Raw genomic sequence first — 20,047 nt, 5'->3', positions numbered from 1 at the left:
GTGCTGGGGAGTCACTGTGGAATGCGGCATACCTAAAACTTACCCAAATACCATGAACAACGAGTCGTCGTCGTGGTGAATCATGAAATACTATGGGAGTATTTCTAGATCCAACTTTGTTGTAGAGAATTCTCATTCAAGTGTTACCCTTCGATCATTCCTTTAGCGATAGTTGTCTGCTTTGATAAATCATTCCTTCTTTATCGCTTAATAGAATTATATGTCTGTCGTAAAGAGATATCCCCTGTTTCATATCTCTTGAATTAATTTAGAGGACTTACCATCCTCTTTTTCCTAATCTTTATAGATCGAAATGTCTTCAAAGAATGAACCCAACCCAAGGAACAACAACTCTCCGCCGTCCAACTCTTATTTGCTCGACTTCGTCCTGATTCAAACAGCCATTACCGCTGCAGTGACGGCTACAATGACGATTTTGAACCCTGGCAAGTCCAGTGGTCCAGGAGGTGACATGTACCCTCAAAACCATGAAGATGATCAAGAGCACCAGAATGAGAGTAGTCAGAGAAAGAAGAAAGTTTTCTGGAAAAAGAGAAAGAGTCAGAACTCCCAAGGACCCTCCAAGAGGCATGAAACTGGGGTAGTCCAAGTTGCTACTAATCCTGCCGCTACTCCTATAGTTCAAGCTACCACTACTCCTGTTGCTGTGCCTACAGTTCCATCATCTACCACTGGTTATGCTGGTAATCTCCCTTGGTGCAGCAAGTGTAGTTATCACCATCGTATTCTTGGCCCATGCCGTGAGATGATCTGCATCAACTGTGGCAAGAAGGGCCACCTTACTCGAAGCTGCAGAGCACCAGATCAGTTAATTGGTCAAGCTTCTGGATCGACTACCGTACGTGCTTGTTATAGTTGTGGAGAGATCGGGGATTTCAAGCGGAATTGCACAAAAGCCGTAACCGCCAACAACGTCAACATTGCCGAGATGATTTTAGCTATGAATCAAGAAGAGGCAGCCGCTGATTCTACCAATGTTGGTGGTACATTTCTTTTCGACAATCCTTATACTCGCACCCTTTTCGAATTTGGTGTCAACAAAGTTCTATTAGTCATTCATTCATTTATCTTGTTGAACATAGTCCTCGTCTAATAATTGAACCATTGACCATCAAGATAGTTATCGGTGAGAATGAGTGCATTAACGACTTATCCCTAAGTTGTATCCTTACCTTAAGTAATCATTCTTTCTTCATCGACATGATGTCAGTTTCAATAAAGAGCTTTGATGTTATCTTTGGTATGTAACAATTGAGCCCCGATTGTGTTGATATACTTCGTTATGGAAAAGCTATTCGTCTCAATCTCCCCTCTGATCAGACTCTCCTAATATATGGTATCAAGCTTAGCTCAAAACTTCACCTCATTCCCTACATCAAAACTCTAAAGGTTCCGCAAAAGAAGTGTCAAGTATTCCTAGTCCATGTGACCAGCGAGAAACAAGGAGTTAAAGACCCGAGAGCGTCTCCGAAGACTGTAATATTCCTGATATCTTTCCGAATAGATCCTGAGAATTCCTCCCGAACGCGAAGTTGAGTCTCGTATCAACTTAATCCCTGGAACTACCCCCGTAGCCAAACCTCCGTATCGTTTTGCTCCAGCAGAAATGCAGGAGTTATCCAGTCGGCTTAATAAGTTGACCGTTAAAACCCATATCCTCTTTCCTTAATTAAATGACTTCTTCGATAGTTTCAGGGAGCCAACTACCTCTCGAAGATATACCTTAGGTCAAGACACCATCAGCTATGAGTTTATGAGAGTGATGTTTCAAAGACAGCATTCAGGACTCGATATGATCACTAAGAGTTCATATTGATACCTTTTGGTCAAACCATTTTCCTCCAGGTCATGTAGTAGGCAATGAAGACACACGCGTGGATCCTCTTAAGATCGAAACAATAGAAAATTGGTCGGCACCGAAGATACCCATAGAAGACATGTCAATTCTTGGGTTTCGCCGACTATTGTTGCAAACCCATCCATAAAATTTTTCCGAAATCATCAAACCCTTAACCACTCCTACACAGAAAGGTATACCCTTTTCATTGGAGTGAACAGCGAGATACATCATTCCAAGCATTGAAGTAAGACTTATGCATCACACCTATCCTGTCCCTGCCAGAAGAGACAGATGACTTCGTTTTCCTTTGCAGTACGCCCAATCCGAGTTTAGACTAAGCATTTAGACAGCAAGACTAAGACATTCTCAATGATCACCTGCTCCCGTTTATTTGCTCAGACCTGAGAAGCCTTGCCAGAAAACCCTCGGGATTGTTCCAGCAACCTAGATACCCGGTTGGGAATGGTAAGTTATCAACATGGGTTTCACCATCACGTTACCGAGTTTTCCCGAGTGAGTACGATGCCATTTGGAAAAAAAATGTCGATCCTTCGATAAAAATCCGCTCACTTCCTCTGATCAGAGAATCATTCATGATGAAAATACTCACGCGAACCCACATCCAAGAAGTAGTCCGACTTCATAGTATACCTAAGTTCATTATCTTCTGTTGAGATAACAAGTTTACCTCAAGGTCTTAGCAAGTCCCTCCAGAAAACTCACGGAACCAAACTGGTCACGAGTACAATTTATCATCCTCAGACAATTGGACAGAGCGAGAAAGTTATTCAGGTCATGTAAAACATGCTGGGAGCATGTGTCATAACTGCCGAGTAACTTGAAATACCCCTTTACCTTCGATCGAACCCTTGTATAACAACAGTTATCATACCAGTATGTAGACTGCACCATTTGGAACCCCCTGCGGTCAAAAGCACAGATTCCTTCGTATTAGGTCGAAATGGGAGTCACACAGTTAGCCAAGAGTCGATTCCCCGATAGTACCCTCACTGATCCTGAAATCATCCGCGAGACCATCGAGAAGATCATCCGGACCCGAGAACGATTGAAAAACTTCACTAGATCAACAGAAGAGTTACGCCGATATACAACGTGAACCTTTGAAATTCCAGGTTGGAGATCGTGTCATGTTAATGGTCTCAAACTAGAAAGACACGATACGCTTTGGAAAGCACGTAGAACTTAACCTGTGGTACATTAGAACCTTTGAGATCCCCATTAGGATTGATTCCATAGCCTTCAAACTCCGAGTACTTTCAGTACTCAGCAAGGTTCATCATGTACCTTGCGCCTCTATTCTTAATGCATACATGTCTGATAAAACCATAGAAATCCCTTCTAGTGTAACCGAGAACATCGATATACCCAAACTTTCTGGACGAACAAACTAAGATCTTAGACCAAGTAACCAAACGTTTGAAACCAAGCCGTATCCCGATAGTGAAGGTTTGCTGGAATGGCATGCGAAGACCTGAAATCACTTGGGATCATGGAAAATTCGATGTAGTAGATATATCCACAACTTTTTCCATAATCTTGTACCTTAATTCTTGAATTTCAGGACGAAATTCCCTCTAACGGGGAGATAATGTAACAACCCGAAATTTGTTCCCGCGCCGTAACTGTTTCGTCAATAAAACTCGTCATAAGCGAATTGTTCCGCTTTCGTCTTTGAACTAGGTCAATTACGTTAAAACTTTTATTTTGACCTTGTAAGTATCCAACCATGTTGGAAACGTGTGAAAACGTCCCAAACAAGTAATTAGAAAAATTTTAGTTTCGACCATATTGGGTAACGACAACTTAATCGGGTACGACCAAAAGCCTCGGTTAACGTCGGTATCGGGTAGAATTCCACTGTGTATCAAATTCAAACCATATTTAAAGTGAATTAAGACTCATTTGGAGCCTTATCACTCTATCTCTAACCTCTCTCCTCAATCAAAGATTTAGGTCCAAAAATCATCCATTTCAAGCTTCAAAACACCAAGGTAATCATCCTAACTCCTAGTATAACGTCCTTAGCCTTCATTTTCGTGTTCAAATCTTGGAATAGGACCATAAACATGTTTTTACGGCCCTGGAACAGCCTTAGGCCGTGAACACATGTAAATGGGGTTTTTGAGCCTTAAAACCCTTCCAAATCACATTGGAGTTTAGATATGGATTAAGGACTTATTGGATTGGACTTAGGACACCTTAAACTCAACATTTGAGGAGTAAACATGAGTTTACTGCCCAAGAACAAGCTTGGGCCGTAAACACCATTTCCTGGGGAGTAAACTCCTTTTTGGGTGTTAAATTGCAACTTACACACCTCATAAGCGTTGGAATAAATCCTAGAACCAACCAAAAATTATTTGGGGACCTTAAACATAACAAAAACCCTCCATTTGAGAGCTTACGGTCATAACATACGTTCCAGGGCCGTAAACTCCTAAATATGGGTCATTTGACGCCCTAAACTCACCCCATGGCTTGTAAGATTGAGTAGAATCATTTGTGAAAAATCATTGACCTTCAAAACACTTAAGAATGATGTGGGTGAGATTTTACGGCCGTAAACACTTAGTTTACTGCCGTAAACTCATCTATTGGTCCATATGGTTAAATTCATTACTTGATAATGCCCTAGAACCAAACCTAGCTACACCCCTCATTTGATTTAAGGCTATTTAGCACATAAGAACACCCACCATGAGTTTACAGCCGTAAACTCATGGGGATGTGGTGTTTAGGGCCGTGAACACTCCTTAGAGTTTATCCTTGAAGAGTAAACTCCATATCCTAGTCATTCATGTCCAGAAAAGTCACTCAGGTCACTCCAAACGCCTATTTTGAAGTGTTTTCACGTCTTGGAATGTTTAAGTGTATCTAATTAGTAATTTAAATCTATTTAGATATATTTGTGTATTATTTAATATTACATAGGAACCTCGCTCATATTCAAGCCTCGATTCAACGTTTAGCATCCTAGTCGTCACATTCCGCGTTCGGTGAGTTCATACCCCTACCCTTTTTCAATGGTTTTTCAATGTTTTCAGGGGGGAATACAAGTAAAAGTACAAGAATATCTTGTACTTAAACATTTTTATATAATTAGAAATGTTTCATATTTCACTTGCTTTTAACAGTTGAAACTGTATTAATCAACTGTTTAACTTGCAGAACCTATTACAAACCAATTTCATATCTTATTATATAATGTTATATTATATATTTCACAAGTGATTTGTACCATAATATTATTGTTAAAAGCATTAGATTAGTTTATATGTTTTTTCCTCGTTAACACTCCACAGAGATACGCGAATGGAGGATCGTCTTTATAAAAACAACATAGAACAAGACTTTTAGCATTATTACTTGTAAATTTGTTAATCCTATATAATTGGAGACACGTCCTCGGTGAACACTCCACAGAGATACGCGAGTGGAGGACCGCCCCCGTAACCAAAATCTCTTAGATAGGGAGCGTGATTTGAGTGTATAGATCTATACGGGACTGACTACCCCGCACCTGGCTGCTAGCTACAGCCGAACCAAAATGGTTCAAGGGTGACGAAAGTCATAAAGTGATGTGGACTACTTATTGCCATATCTAGTCTATTGTATGGTTATAGACCTCGCAATTAGGATAAAAGAGATTTATTTTATAGTAATAATGGATAAAGTAGTTAATTTACTTTGTAAATATTAGTTTTATATATGTGTTAAAACTAATACATCTTTCACAATTGATAACCAACATTTAGGAAAATATGGGATTTTCCTAGGAAAGACACTCGTATATCTTTTACATTACATTTTTGGGTTGGTAAACAAACACACACTTCACAAGGTTAATCAGGTTTTCAGTACACATCTTTCACATTAGGAAAATATAGGATTTTTCCTGGGGTAACCACAATTCATAACCAGAATCGTGTAACATAACAGAACAACTAAACTTTACTTTTAAGAAAATATGGGATTTTCTTGGGTCATGAGTTTTTCAGAAAACACAAAAGGAATCTCATACATTTTCATAAAATCAAATCGCTTATGAACTCACCAGCTTTATGCTGATTTTTAAAATGCCTGTATTCTCAGGTTCTCCTTAGACAGGTACCCCGCGGCCTTTTTTGCAGAAGACGGAGCGTATGAAGTCACGTCTTTCTTTTGTTTATCTTATGTATCTATGAAACTTGTATCACTTTACTTTTGAACAAATGTAATAAAAACCATGTAATGTAATGTTTTGTGTTTTACTTCGCTTACTATGTACATTGGTTATGATATTCAACATGAAGTCACCTCCACCCCGGAACGTTTCCGCCCTGGGTTTCAGGGTGTGACACATTGGTATCAGAGCCCTTGTTTATAGTGAACTAAGTACACCAAACTTTACATGGTATAAGACTATAAACGCTAAGGGGCCTAAGTGCTCTGAACTAAAAGTATACCTCAAAATATAAGTATTTTCAAAAATTATACAAGTATACCTAACCGTCGAGAATCGTATCTATAAGTAGAACAGAACATAAGTAAATGGTGTTGTATGCTGCAGTTAAACCTGGGTAGTTATGTAGTCGTGTCTAGGATCAATATAGCCTGATCAACTATATTCATTCGAGACACGGCCAACATGTGCTTGGGAGTGACTGTGGAATGCGGCATACCTAAAACTTACCCAAATACCATGAACAACGAGTGTCGTCACGGTGAATCATGAAATACTATGGGAGTATTTCTAGATCCAACTTTGTTGTAGAGAATTCTCATTCAAGCGTTGCCCTTCAATCATTCCTTTAGCGATAGTTGTCTACTTTGATAAATCATTCCTGCTTTATCGCTTAATAGAATTATATGTCTGTCGTAAAGAGATATCCCCTGTTTCATATCTCTTGAATTAATTTAGAGGACTTACCATCCTCTTTTTCCTAATCTTTTTAGATCGAAATGTCTTCAAAGAAACAACCCAACCCAAGGAACAAAAACTCTCCGCCGACCTACTCTTATTCGCTCGACTTCGTCCTGATTCAAACAGTTGTTACTGCTGCGGTGACGGCTGCAATGACGATTTTGAACCCTGGCAAGTCCAGTGGTCCAGGAGGTGACATGTACCCTCAAAACCATGAAGATGATCAAGAGCACCAGAATGAGAGTGGTCAGAGAAAGAAGAAAGTTTTCTGGAAAAAGAGAAAGAGTCAGAACTCCCAAGGACCCTCCAAGAGGCATGAAACTAGGGTAGTCCAAGTTGCTACTAATCCTGCCGCTGCTCCTATAGTTCAAGCTACCACTACTCCTGTTGCTGTGCCTACAGCTCCAGCACCTACCACTGGGTATGCTGGTAATCTCCCTTGGTGCAACAGGTGTAGTTATCACCATCATATTCCTGGCCCATGTCGTGAGATGATCTGCATCAACTGTGGCAAGAAAGGCCACTTTACTTGAAGCTGCAGAGCACCAGCTCAGTTAATTGGTCAAGCTTCCGGATCGAGTACCGTACGTGCTTGTTATAGTTGTGGAGAGATCGGGCATTTCAAGCAGAATTGCACAAAAGCCGTAACCGCCAACAACGTCAACATTGTCGAGATGATTTTAGCGATGAATCAAGAAGAGGCAGCCGTTGATTCTACCAATGTCGCTGGTACATTTCTTTTCGACAATCCTTATACTCGCATCCTTTTCGAATTTGGTGTCAACAAAGTTCTATTAGTCATTCATTCATTTATCTTGTTAAACATAGTCCTCATCTAATAACCGAACCATTGACCATCAAGATAGTTACCAGTGAGAATGAGTGCATTCACGACTTATCCCTAAGTTGTATCCTTACCTTAAGTAATCATTCTTTCCTCATCGACCTGATGTCAGTTTCAGTAAAGAGCTTTGATGTTATCTTTGGTATGTAACAATTGAGCCCCGATTGTGTTGATATACTTCGTTATGGAAAAGCTATTCGTCTCAATCTCCCCTCTGATCAGACTCTCATAATATATGGTATCAAGCTTAGCTCAAAACCTCACATCATTCCCTACATCAAAACTCTAAAGTTTCTGCGAAAGAAGTGTCAAGTATTCCTAGTCCATGTGATCAGCGAGAAACAAGGAGTTAAAGACCCGAGAGCGTCTCCGAAGACTGTAATATTCCTGATATCTTTCCGAAAAGATCCCGAGAATTCCTCCCGAACACCAAGTTGAGTCTCGTATCAACTTAATCCCTGGAACTACCCCCGTAGCCAAACCTCCGTATCGTTTTGCTCCAGCAGAGATGCAGGAGTTATCCAGTCGGCTTAATAAGTTGACCGTCAAAACCCATATCCTCTTTCCTTAATTAGATGACTTCTTCGATAATTTCAGGGAGCCAGCTACCTCTCGAAGATATACCTTAGGTCAAGACACCATCAGCTATGAGTTCATGAGAGTGATGTTTCAAAGACAGCATTCAGGACTCGATATGATCACTAAGAGTTCATATTGATACCTTTTGGCCAAACCATTTTCCTCCAGGTCATGTAGTAGGCAATGAAGACACACGCGTGGATCCTCTTAAGATCGAAACAATAGAAAATTGGTCGGCACCGAAGATACCCATAGAAGACATGTCAATTCTTGGGTTTCGCCGACTATTGTTGCAAACCCATCCATAAAATTTTTCCGAAATCATCAAACCCTTAACCACTCCTACACAGAAAGGTATACCCTTTTCATTGGAGTGAACAGCGAGATACATCATTCCAAGCATTGAAGTAAGACTTATGCATCACACCTATCCTGCCCTGCCAGAAGAGACAGATGACTTCGTTTTCCTTTGCAGTACGCCCAATCCGAGTTTAGACTAAGCATTTAGACAGCATGACTAAGACATTGTCATTGATCACCTGCTCCCGTTTATTTGCTCAGACCTGAGAAGCCTAGCCAGAAAACCCTCGGGACTGTTCCAGCAGCCTAGATACCCCGTTGGGAATGGTAAATTATCAACATGGGTTTCACCATCACGTTACCCAGGTTTCCCGAGTGAGTACGATGCCATTTGGAAAAAAAATGTCGATCCTTCGATAAAAATCCGCTCACTTCCTCTGATCAGAGAATCATTCATGATGAAAATACTCACGCGAACCCACATCCAAGAAGTAGTCCGACTGCATAGTATACCTAAGTTCATTATCTTCAGTTGAGATAACAAGTTTACCTCAAGGTCTTGGCAAGTCCCTCCAGAAAACTCACGGAACCAAACTGGTCACGAGTACAATTTATCATCCTCAGACAATTGGACAGAGCGAGAAAGTTATTCAGGTCATGTAAAACATGCTGGGAGCATGTGTCATAACTGCCGAGTAACTTGAAATACCCCTTTACCTTCGATCGAACCCTTGTATAACAACAATTATCATACCAGTATCTAGACTGCACCATTTGGAACCCCCTGCGGTCAAAAGCACAGATTCCTTCGTATTAGGTCGAAATGGGAGTCACACAGTTAGCCAAGAGTCGATTCCCCGATAGTACCCTCACTGATCCTGAAATCATCCGTGAGACCATCGAGAAGATCATCCGGACCCGAGAACAATTGAAAAACTTCACTAGATCAACAGAAGAGTTACGCCGATATACAACGTAAACCTTTGAAATTCTAGGCTGGAGATCGTGTCCTGTTAATGGTCTCACACTAGAAAGACACGATACGCTTTGGAAAGCACGTAGAACTTAACCTGTGGTACATTAGACCCTTTGAGATCCCCATTAGGATTGATTCCGTAGCCTTGAAACTCCAAGTACTTTCAGTACTCAGCAACGTTCATCATGTACCTTGCGCCTCTATTCTTAATGCATACATGTCTGATAAAACCATAGAAATCCCTTCTAGTGTAACCGAGAACATCGATATACCCAAACTTTCTGGACGAACAAACTAAGATCTTAGACCAAGTAACCAAACGTTTGAAACCAAGCCGTATCCCGATAGTGAAGGTTCGCTGGAATGGCATGCGAAGACCTGAAATCATTTGGGATCATGGAAAATTCGATGTAGTAGATATATCCACAACTCTGTCCATAATCTTGTATCTTAATTCTTGAATTTCGGGACGAAATTCCCTTTAACGGGGGGATAATGTAACAACCCGAAATTTGTTCCCTCACCGTAACCGTTTCGTCAATAAAACTCGTCATAAGCGAATTGTTCCGCTTTCATCTTTGAACTAGGTCAATTAAGTTAAAACTTTTATTTTGACCTTGTAAGTATCCAAACATGTTGGAAACATGTGAAAACGTCCCAAACAAGTAATTAGAAAAAATTTAGTTTCGACCATATCGGGTAACGACAACTTAATCGGGTGCGACCAAAAGCCTCGGTTAACGTCGGTATCGGGTAGAATTCCATGGTGTATCAAATTCAAACCATATTTAAAGTGAATTTAGACTCATTTGGAGCCTTTTCACTCTATCTCTAACCTCTCTCCTCAATCAAAGATTTAGGTCCAAAAATCATCCATTTCAAGCTTCAAAACACCAAGGTAATCATCCTAGCTCCTAGTATAATATCCTTTGCCCTCATTTTCGTGTTCAAATCATGGAATAGGACCATAAACGTGTGTTTACGGCCCTGGAACAACCTTAGGCCGTGAACACATGTAAATGGGGTTTTTGAGCCTTAAAACGCTTCCAAATCACCATTGGAGTTTAGATATGGCTTAAGGACTTATTGAATTGGACTTAGGACACCTTAAACTCAACATTTGAGGAGTAAATATGATTTTACTGCCCAAGAACAAGCTTGGGCTCTAAACACCATTTCATGGGGAGTAAACTTCTTTTTGGGTGTTAAATTGCAACTTACACACCTCATAAGCCTTGGAATAAATCCTAGAACCAACCAAAAATTATTTGGGGACATTAAACATAACAAAACCCCTCCATTTGAGAGTTTACGGCCATAACATATGTTCCAGGGCGGTAAACTCCTAAATATGGTTCATTTGATGCCCTAAACTCACCCCATGGCTTGTAAGATTGAGTAGAATCATTTGTGATAAATCATTGACCTACAAAACACTTAAGAATGATGTGGGTGAGATTTTACGGCTGTAAACACTTATTTTACTGCCGTAAACTCATCTACTGGTCCATATGGTTAAATTCATTACTTGATAATGCCCTAGAACCAAACCTAGCAACACCCCTCATTTGATTTAAGGCCATTTAGCACATAAGAACACCCACCATGAGTTTACGGCCGTAAACTCATGGGGATGTGGTGTTTAGGGCCGTGAACACTCCTTAGAGTTTACCCTTGAAGAGTAAACTCAAAATCCTAGTCATTCATGTCCAGAAAGGTCACCCGGGTCACTCCAAACGCCTATTTTGAAGTGTTTTCACGTCTTGGAATGTTTAAGTGTATCAAATTAGTAATTTAAATCTGATTAGATATATTTGTGTATTATTTAATATTACATAGGAACCTCGCTTATATTCAAGCCTCGATTCAACGTTTAGCATCCTAGTCGTCACATTCCGCGTTCAGTGAGTTCATACCCCTACCCTTTTTCAATGGTTTTTCAATGTTTTCAGGGGGGGAATACAAGCAAAAGTACAAGAATATCTTGTACTTAAAAATTTTTATATCATTAGAAATGTTTCATATTTCACTTGCTTTTAATAGTTGAAACTGTATTAATCAACTGTTTAACTTGCAGAACCTGTTACAAACCAATTTCATATCTTATTGTATAATGTTATATTATATATTTCGCAAGTTATTTGTACCATAATATTATTGTTAAAAGCATTATATTAGTTTATATGTTTTGTCCTCGTTAACACTCCACAGAGATACGCGAGTGGTGGATCGTCTTTATAAAAACAACATAGAACAAGACTTTTAGCATTATTACTTGTAAATTTGTTAATCCTATATAATTGGAGACACGTCCTCGGTGAACACTCCACAGAGATACGCGAGTGGAGGACCGCCCCCGTAACCAGAATCTCTTAGATAAGGAGCGTGACTTGAGTGTATAGATCTATACGGGGCTGACTACCCCGCACCTGGCTGCTAGCTACAGCCAAACCGAAATGGTTCAAGGGTGACGAAAGTCATAAAGTGATGTGGACTACTTATTGCCATATCTCATCTATTGTATGGTTATGGAACTCGCAATTAGGATAACAGAGATTTATTTTATAGTAATAATGGATAAAGTAGTTAATTTACTTTGTAAATATTAGTTTTATATATGTGTTAAAACTAATACATCTTTCACAATTGATAACCAACATTTAGGAAAATATGGGATTTTCCTAGGAAAGACACTCGTACATCTTTTACATTACATTTTTGGGTTGGTAAACAAACACACACTTCACAAGGTTAATCAGGTTTTCAGTACACATCTTTCACATTAGGAAAATATAGGATTTTTCCTGGGGTAACCACAATTCATAACCAGAATCGTGTAACATAACAGAACAACTAAACTTTACTTTTAAGAAAATATGGGATTTTCTTGGGTCATGAGTTTTTCAGAAAACACAAAAGGAATCTCGTACATTTTCATAAAATCAAATCGCTTATGAACTCACCAGCTTTATGCTGATTTTTAAAATGCCTGTATTCTCAGGTTCTCCTTAGACAGGTACCCCGCGGCCTTTTTTGCAGAAGACGGAGCGTATGAAGTCACGTCTTTCTTTTGTTTATCTTATGTATCTATGAAACTTGTATCACTTTACTTTTGAACAAATGTAATAAAAACCATGTAATGTAATGTTTTGTGTTTTACTTCGCTTACTATGTACATTGGTTATGATATTCAACATGAAGTCACCTCCACCCCGGAACGTTTCCGCCCTGGGTTTCAGGGTGTGACACATTGGTATCAGAGCCCTTGTTTATAGTGAACTAAGTACACCAAACTTTACATGGTATAAGACTATAAACGCTAAGGGGCCTAAGTGCTCTGAACTAAAAGTATACCTCAAAATATAAGTATTTTCAAAAATTATACAAGTATACCTAACCGTCGAGAATCGTATCTATAAGTAGAACAGAACATAAGTAAATGGTGTTGTATGCTGCAGTTAAACCTGGGTAGTTATGTAGTCGTGTCTAGGATCAATATAGCCTGATCAACTATATTCATTCGAGACACGGCCAACATGTGCTTGGGAGTGACTGTGGAATGCGGCATACCTAAAACTTACCCAAATACCATGAACAACGAGTCGTCGTCACGGTGAATCATGAAATACTATGGGAGTATTTCTAGATCCAACTTTGTTGTAGAGAATTCTCATTCAAGCGTTGCCCTTCAATCATTCCTTTAGCGATAGTTGTCTACTTTGATAAATCATTCCTGCTTTATCGCTTAATAGAATTATATGTCTGTCGTAAAGAGATATCCCCTGTTTCATATCTCTTGAATTAATTTAGAGGACTTACCATCCTCTTTTTCCTAATCTTTTTAGATCGAAATGTCTTCAAAGAAACAACCCAACCCAAGGAACAAAAACTCTCCGCCGACCTACTCTTATTCGCTCGACTTCGTCCTGATTCAAACAGTTGTTACTGCTGCGGTGACGGCTGCAATGACGATTTTGAACCCTGGCAAGTCCAGTGGTCCAGGAGGTGACATGTACCCTCAAAACCATGAAGATGATCAAGAGCACCAGAATGAGAGTGGTCAGAGAAAGAAGAAAGTTTTCTGGAAAAAGAGAAAGAGTCAGAACTCCCAAGGACCCTCCAAGAGGCATGAAACTAGGGTAGTCCAAGTTGCTACTAATCCTGCCGCTGCTCCTATAGTTCAAGCTACCACTACTCCTGTTGCTGTGCCTACAGCTCCAGCACCTACCACTGGGTATGCTGGTAATCTCCCTTGGTGCAACAGGTGTAGTTATCACCATCATATTCCTGGCCCATGTCGTGAGATGATCTGCATCAACTGTGGCAAGAAAGGCCACTTTACTTGAAGCTGCAGAGCACCAGCTCAGTTAATTGGTCAAGCTTCCGGATCGAGTACCGTACGTGCTTGTTATAGTTGTGGAGAGATCGGGCATTTCAAGCAGAATTGCACAAAAGCCGTAACCGCCAACAACGTCAACATTGTCGAGATGATTTTAGCGATGAATCAAGAAGAGGCAGCCGTTGATTCTACCAATGTCGCTGGTACATTTCTTTTCGACAATCCTTATACTCGCATCCTTTTCGAATTTGGTGTCAACAAAGTTCTATTAGTCATTCATTCATTTATCTTGTTAAACATAGTCCTCATCTAATAACCGAACCATTGACCATCAAGATAGTTACCAGTGAGAATGAGTGCATTCACGACTTATCCCTAAGTTGTATCCTTACCTTAAGTAATCATTCTTTCCTCATCGACCTGATGTCAGTTTCAGTAAAGAGCTTTGATGTTATCTTTGGTATGTAACAATTGAGCCCCGATTGTGTTGATATACTTCGTTATGGAAAAGCTATTCGTCTCAATCTCCCCTCTGATCAGACTCTCATAATATATGGTATCAAGCTTAGCTCAAAACCTCACATCATTCCCTACATCAAAACTCTAAAGTTTCTGCGAAAGAAGTGTCAAGTATTCCTAGTCCATGTGATCAGCGAGAAACAAGGAGTTAAAGACCCGAGAGCGTCTCCGAAGACTGTAATATTCCTGATATCTTTCCGAAAAGATCCCGAGAATTCCTCCCGAACACCAAGTTGAGTCTCGTATCAACTTAATCCCTGGAACTACCCCCGTAGCCAAACCTCCGTATCGTTTTGCTCCAGCAGAGATGCAGGAGTTATCCAGTCGGCTTAATAAGTTGACCGTCAAAACCCATATCCTCTTTCCTTAATTAGATGACTTCTTCGATAATTTCAGGGAGCCAGCTACCTCTCGAAGATATACCTTAGGTCAAGACACCATCAGCTATGAGTTCATGAGAGTGATGTTTCAAAGACAGCATTCAGGACTCGATATGATCACTAAGAGTTCATATTGATACCTTTTGGCCAAACCATTTTCCTCCAGGTCATGTAGTAGGCAATGAAGACACACGCGTGGATCCTCTTAAGATCGAAACAATAGAAAATTGGTCGGCACCGAAGATACCCATAGAAGACATGTCAATTCTTGGGTTTCGCCGACTATTGTTGCAAACCCATCCATAAAATTTTTCCGAAATCATCAAACCCTTAACCACTCCTACACAGAAAGGTATACCCTTTTCATTGGAGTGAACAGCGAGATACATCATTCCAAGCATTGAAGTAAGACTTATGCATCACACCTATCCTGCCCTGCCAGAAGAGACAGATGACTTCGTTTTCCTTTGCAGTACGCCCAATCCGAGTTTAGACTAAGCATTTAGACAGCATGACTAAGACATTGTCATTGATCACCTGCTCCCGTTTATTTGCTCAGACCTGAGAAGCCTAGCCAGAAAACCCTCGGGACTGTTCCAGCAGCCTAGATACCCCGTTGGGAATGGTAAATTATCAACATGGGTTTCACCATCACGTTACCCAGGTTTCCCGAGTGAGTACGATGCCATTTGGAAAAAAAATGTCGATCCTTCGATAAAAATCCGCTCACTTCCTCTGATCAGAGAATCATTCATGATGAAAATACTCACGCGAACCCACATCCAAGAAGTAGTCCGACTGCATAGTATACCTAAGTTCATTATCTTCAGTTGAGATAACAAGTTTACCTCAAGGTCTTGGCAAGTCCCTCCAGAAAACTCACGGAACCAAACTGGTCACGAGTACAATTTATCATCCTCAGACAATTGGACAGAGCGAGAAAGTTATTCAGGTCATGTAAAACATGCTGGGAGCATGTGTCATAACTGCCGAGTAACTTGAAATACCCCTTTACCTTCGATCGAACCCTTGTATAACAACAATTATCATACCAGTATCTAGACTGCACCATTTGGAACCCCCTGCGGTCAAAAGCACAGATTCCTTCGTATTAGGTCGAAATGGGAGTCACACAGTTAGCCAAGAGTCGATTCCCCGATAGTACCCTCACTGATCCTGAAATCATCCGTGAGACCATCGAGAAGATCATCCGGACCCGAGAACAATTGAAAAACTTCACTAGATCAACAGAAGAGTTACGCCGATATACAACGTAAACCTTTGAAATTCTAGGCTGGAGATCGTGTCCTGTTAATGGTCTCACACTAGAAAGACACGATACGCTTTGGAAAGCACGTAGAACTTAACCTGTGGTACATTAGACCCTTTGAGATCCCCATTAGGATTGATTCCGTAGCCTTGAAACTCCAAGTACTTTCAGTACTCAGCAACGTTCATCATGTACCTTGCGCCTCTATTCTTAATGCATACATGTCTGATAAAACCATAGAAATCCCTTCTAGTGTAACCGAGAACATCGATATACCCAAACTTTCTGGACGAACAAACTAAGATCTTAGACCAAGTAACCAAACGTTTGAAACCAAGCCGTATCCCGATAGTGAAGGTTCGCTGGAATGGCATGCGAAGACCTGAAATCATTTGGGATCATGGAAAATTCGATGTAGTAGATATATCCACAACTCTGTCCATAATCTTGTATCTTAATTCTTGAATTTCGGGACGAAATTCCCTTTAACGGGGGGATAATGTAACAACCCGAAATTTGTTCCCTCACCGTAACCGTTTCGTCAATAAAACTCGTCATAAGCGAATTGTTCCGCTTTCATCTTTGAACTAGGTCAATTAAGTTAAAACTTTTATTTTGACCTTGTAAGTATCCAAACATGTTGGAAACATGTGAAAACGTCCCAAACAAGTAATTAGAAAAAATTTAGTTTCGACCATATCGGGTAACGACAACTTAATCGGGTGCGACCAAAAGCCTCGGTTAACGTCGGTATCGGGTAGAATTCCATGGTGTATCAAATTCAAACCATATTTAAAGTGAATTTAGACTCATTTGGAGCCTTTTCACTCTCTCTCTAACCTCTCTCCTCAATCAAAGATTTAGGTCCAAAAATCATCCATTTCAAGCTTCAAAACACCAAGGTAATCATCCTAGCTCCTAGTATAATATCCTTTGCCCTCATTTTCGTGTTCAAATCATGGAATAGGACCATAAACGTGTGTTTACGGCCCTGGAACAACCTTAGGCCGTGAACACATGTAAATGGGGTTTTTGAGCCTTAAAACGCTTCCAAATCACCATTGGAGTTTAGATATGGCTTAAGGACTTATTGAATTGGACTTAGGACACCTTAAACTCAACATTTGAGGAGTAAATATGATTTTACTGCCCAAGAACAAGCTTGGGCTCTAAACACCATTTCATGGGGAGTAAACTTCTTTTTGGGTGTTAAATTGCAACTTACACACCTCATAAGCCTTGGAATAAATCCTAGAACCAACCAAAAATTATTTGGGGACATTAAACATAACAAAACCCCTCCATTTGAGAGTTTACGGCCATAACATATGTTCCAGGGCGGTAAACTCCTAAATATGGTTCATTTGATGCCCTAAACTCACCCCATGGCTTGTAAGATTGAGTAGAATCATTTGTGATAAATCATTGACCTACAAAACACTTAAGAATGATGTGGGTGAGATTTTACGGCTGTAAACACTTATTTTACTGCCGTAAACTCATCTACTGGTCCATATGGTTAAATTCATTACTTGATAATGCCCTAGAACCAAACCTAGCAACACCCCTCATTTGATTTAAGGCCATTTAGCACATAAGAACACCCACCATGAGTTTACGGCCGTAAACTCATGGGGATGTGGTGTTTAGGGCCGTGAACACTCCTTAGAGTTTACCCTTGAAGAGTAAACTCAAAATCCTAGTCATTCATGTCCAGAAAGGTCACCCGGGTCACTCCAAACGCCTATTTTGAAGTGTTTTCACGTCTTGGAATGTTTAAGTGTATCAAATTAGTAATTTAAATCTGATTAGATATATTTGTGTATTATTTAATATTACATAGGAACCTCGCTTATATTCAAGCCTCGATTCAACGTTTAGCATCCTAGTCGTCACATTCCGCGTTCAGTGAGTTCATACCCCTACCCTTTTTCAATGGTTTTTCAATGTTTTCAGGGGGGGAATACAAGCAAAAGTACAAGAATATCTTGTACTTAAAAATTTTTATATCATTAGAAATGTTTCATATTTCACTTGCTTTTAATAGTTGAAACTGTATTAATCAACTGTTTAACTTGCAGAACCTGTTACAAACCAATTTCATATCTTATTGTATAATGTTATATTATATATTTCGCAAGTTATTTGTACCATAATATTATTGTTAAAAGCATTATATTAGTTTATATGTTTTGTCCTCGTTAACACTCCACAGAGATACGCGAGTGGTGGATCGTCTTTATAAAAACAACATAGAACAAGACTTTTAGCATTATTACTTGTAAATTTGTTAATCCTATATAATTGGAGACACGTCCTCGGTGAACACTCCACAGAGATACGCGAGTGGAGGACCGCCCCCGTAACCAGAATCTCTTAGATAAGGAGCGTGACTTGAGTGTATAGATCTATACGGGGCTGACTACCCCGCACCTGGCTGCTAGCTACAGCCAAACCGAAATGGTTCAAGGGTGACGAAAGTCATAAAGTGATGTGGACTACTTATTGCCATATCTCATCTATTGTATGGTTATGGAACTCGCAATTAGGATAACAGAGATTTATTTTATAGTAATAATGGATAAAGTAGTTAATTTACTTTGTAAATATTAGTTTTATATATGTGTTAAAACTAATACATCTTTCACAATTGATAACCAACATTTAGGAAAATATGGGATTTTCCTAGGAAAGACACTCGTACATCTTTTACATTACATTTTTGGGTTGGTAAACAAACACACACTTCACAAGGTTAATCAGGTTTTCAGTACACATCTTTCACATTAGGAAAATATAGGATTTTTCCTGGGGTAACCACAATTCATAACCAGAATCGTGTAACATAACAGAACAACTAAACTTTACTTTTAAGAAAATATGGGATTTTCTTGGGTCATGAGTTTTTCAGAAAACACAAAAGGAATCTCGTACATTTTCATAAAATCAAATCGCTTATGAACTCACCAGCTTTATGCTGATTTTTAAAATGCCTGTATTCTCAGGTTCTCCTTAGACAGGTACCCCGCGGCCTTTTTTGCAGAAGACGGAGCGTATGAAGTCACGTCTTTCTTTTGTTTATCTTATGTATCTATGAAACTTGTATCACTTTACTTTTGAACAAATGTAATAAAAACCATGTAATGTAATGTTTTGTGTTTTACTTCGCTTACTATGTACATTGGTTATGATATTCAACATGAAGTCACCTCCACCCCGGAACGTTTCCGCCCTGGGTTTCAGGGTGTGACACATTGGTATCAGAGCCCTTGTTTATAGTGAACTAAGTACACCAAACTTTACATGGTATAAGACTATAAACGCTAAGGGGCCTAAGTGCTCTGAACTAAAAGTATACCTCAAAATATAAGTATTTTCAAAAATTATACAAGTATACCTAACCGTCGAGAATCGTATCTATAAGTAGAACAGAACATAAGTAAATGGTGTTGTATGCTGCAGTTAAACCTGGGTAGTTATGTAGTCGTGTCTAGGATCAATATAGCCTGATCAACTATATTCATTCGAGACACGGCCAACATGTGCTGGGGAGTGACTGTGGAATGCGGCATACCTAAAACTTACCCAAATACCATGAACAACGAGTCGTCGTCACGGTGAATCATGAAATACTATGGGAGTATTTCTAGATCCAACTTTGTTGTAGAGAATTCTCATTCAAGCGTTGCCCTTCAATCATTCCTTTAGCGATAGTTGTCTACTTTGATAAATCATTCCTGCTTTATCGCTTAATAGAATTATATGTCTGTCGTAAAGAGATATCCCCTGTTTCATATCTCTTGAATTAATTTAGAGGACTTACCATCCTCTTTTTCCTAATCTTTTTAGATCGAAATGTCTTCAAAGAAACAACCCAACCCAAGGAACAAAAACTCTCCGCCGACCTACTCTTATTCGCTCGACTTCGTCCTGATTCAAACAGTTGTTACTGCTGCGGTGACGGCTGCAATGACGATTTTGAACCCTGGCAAGTCCAGTGGTCCAGGAGGTGACATGTACCCTCAAAACCATGAAGATGATCAAGAGCACCAGAA

The sequence above is a fragment of the Lactuca serriola genome, chromosome 5 (assembly GCF_051521515.1).
Source record: "Lactuca serriola cultivar US96UC23 chromosome 5, Lser_US96UC23_V15, whole genome shotgun sequence".
NCBI lineage: Eukaryota > Viridiplantae > Streptophyta > Magnoliopsida > Asterales > Asteraceae > Lactuca > Lactuca serriola.
This window is presented reverse-complemented; position numbering follows the sequence as displayed.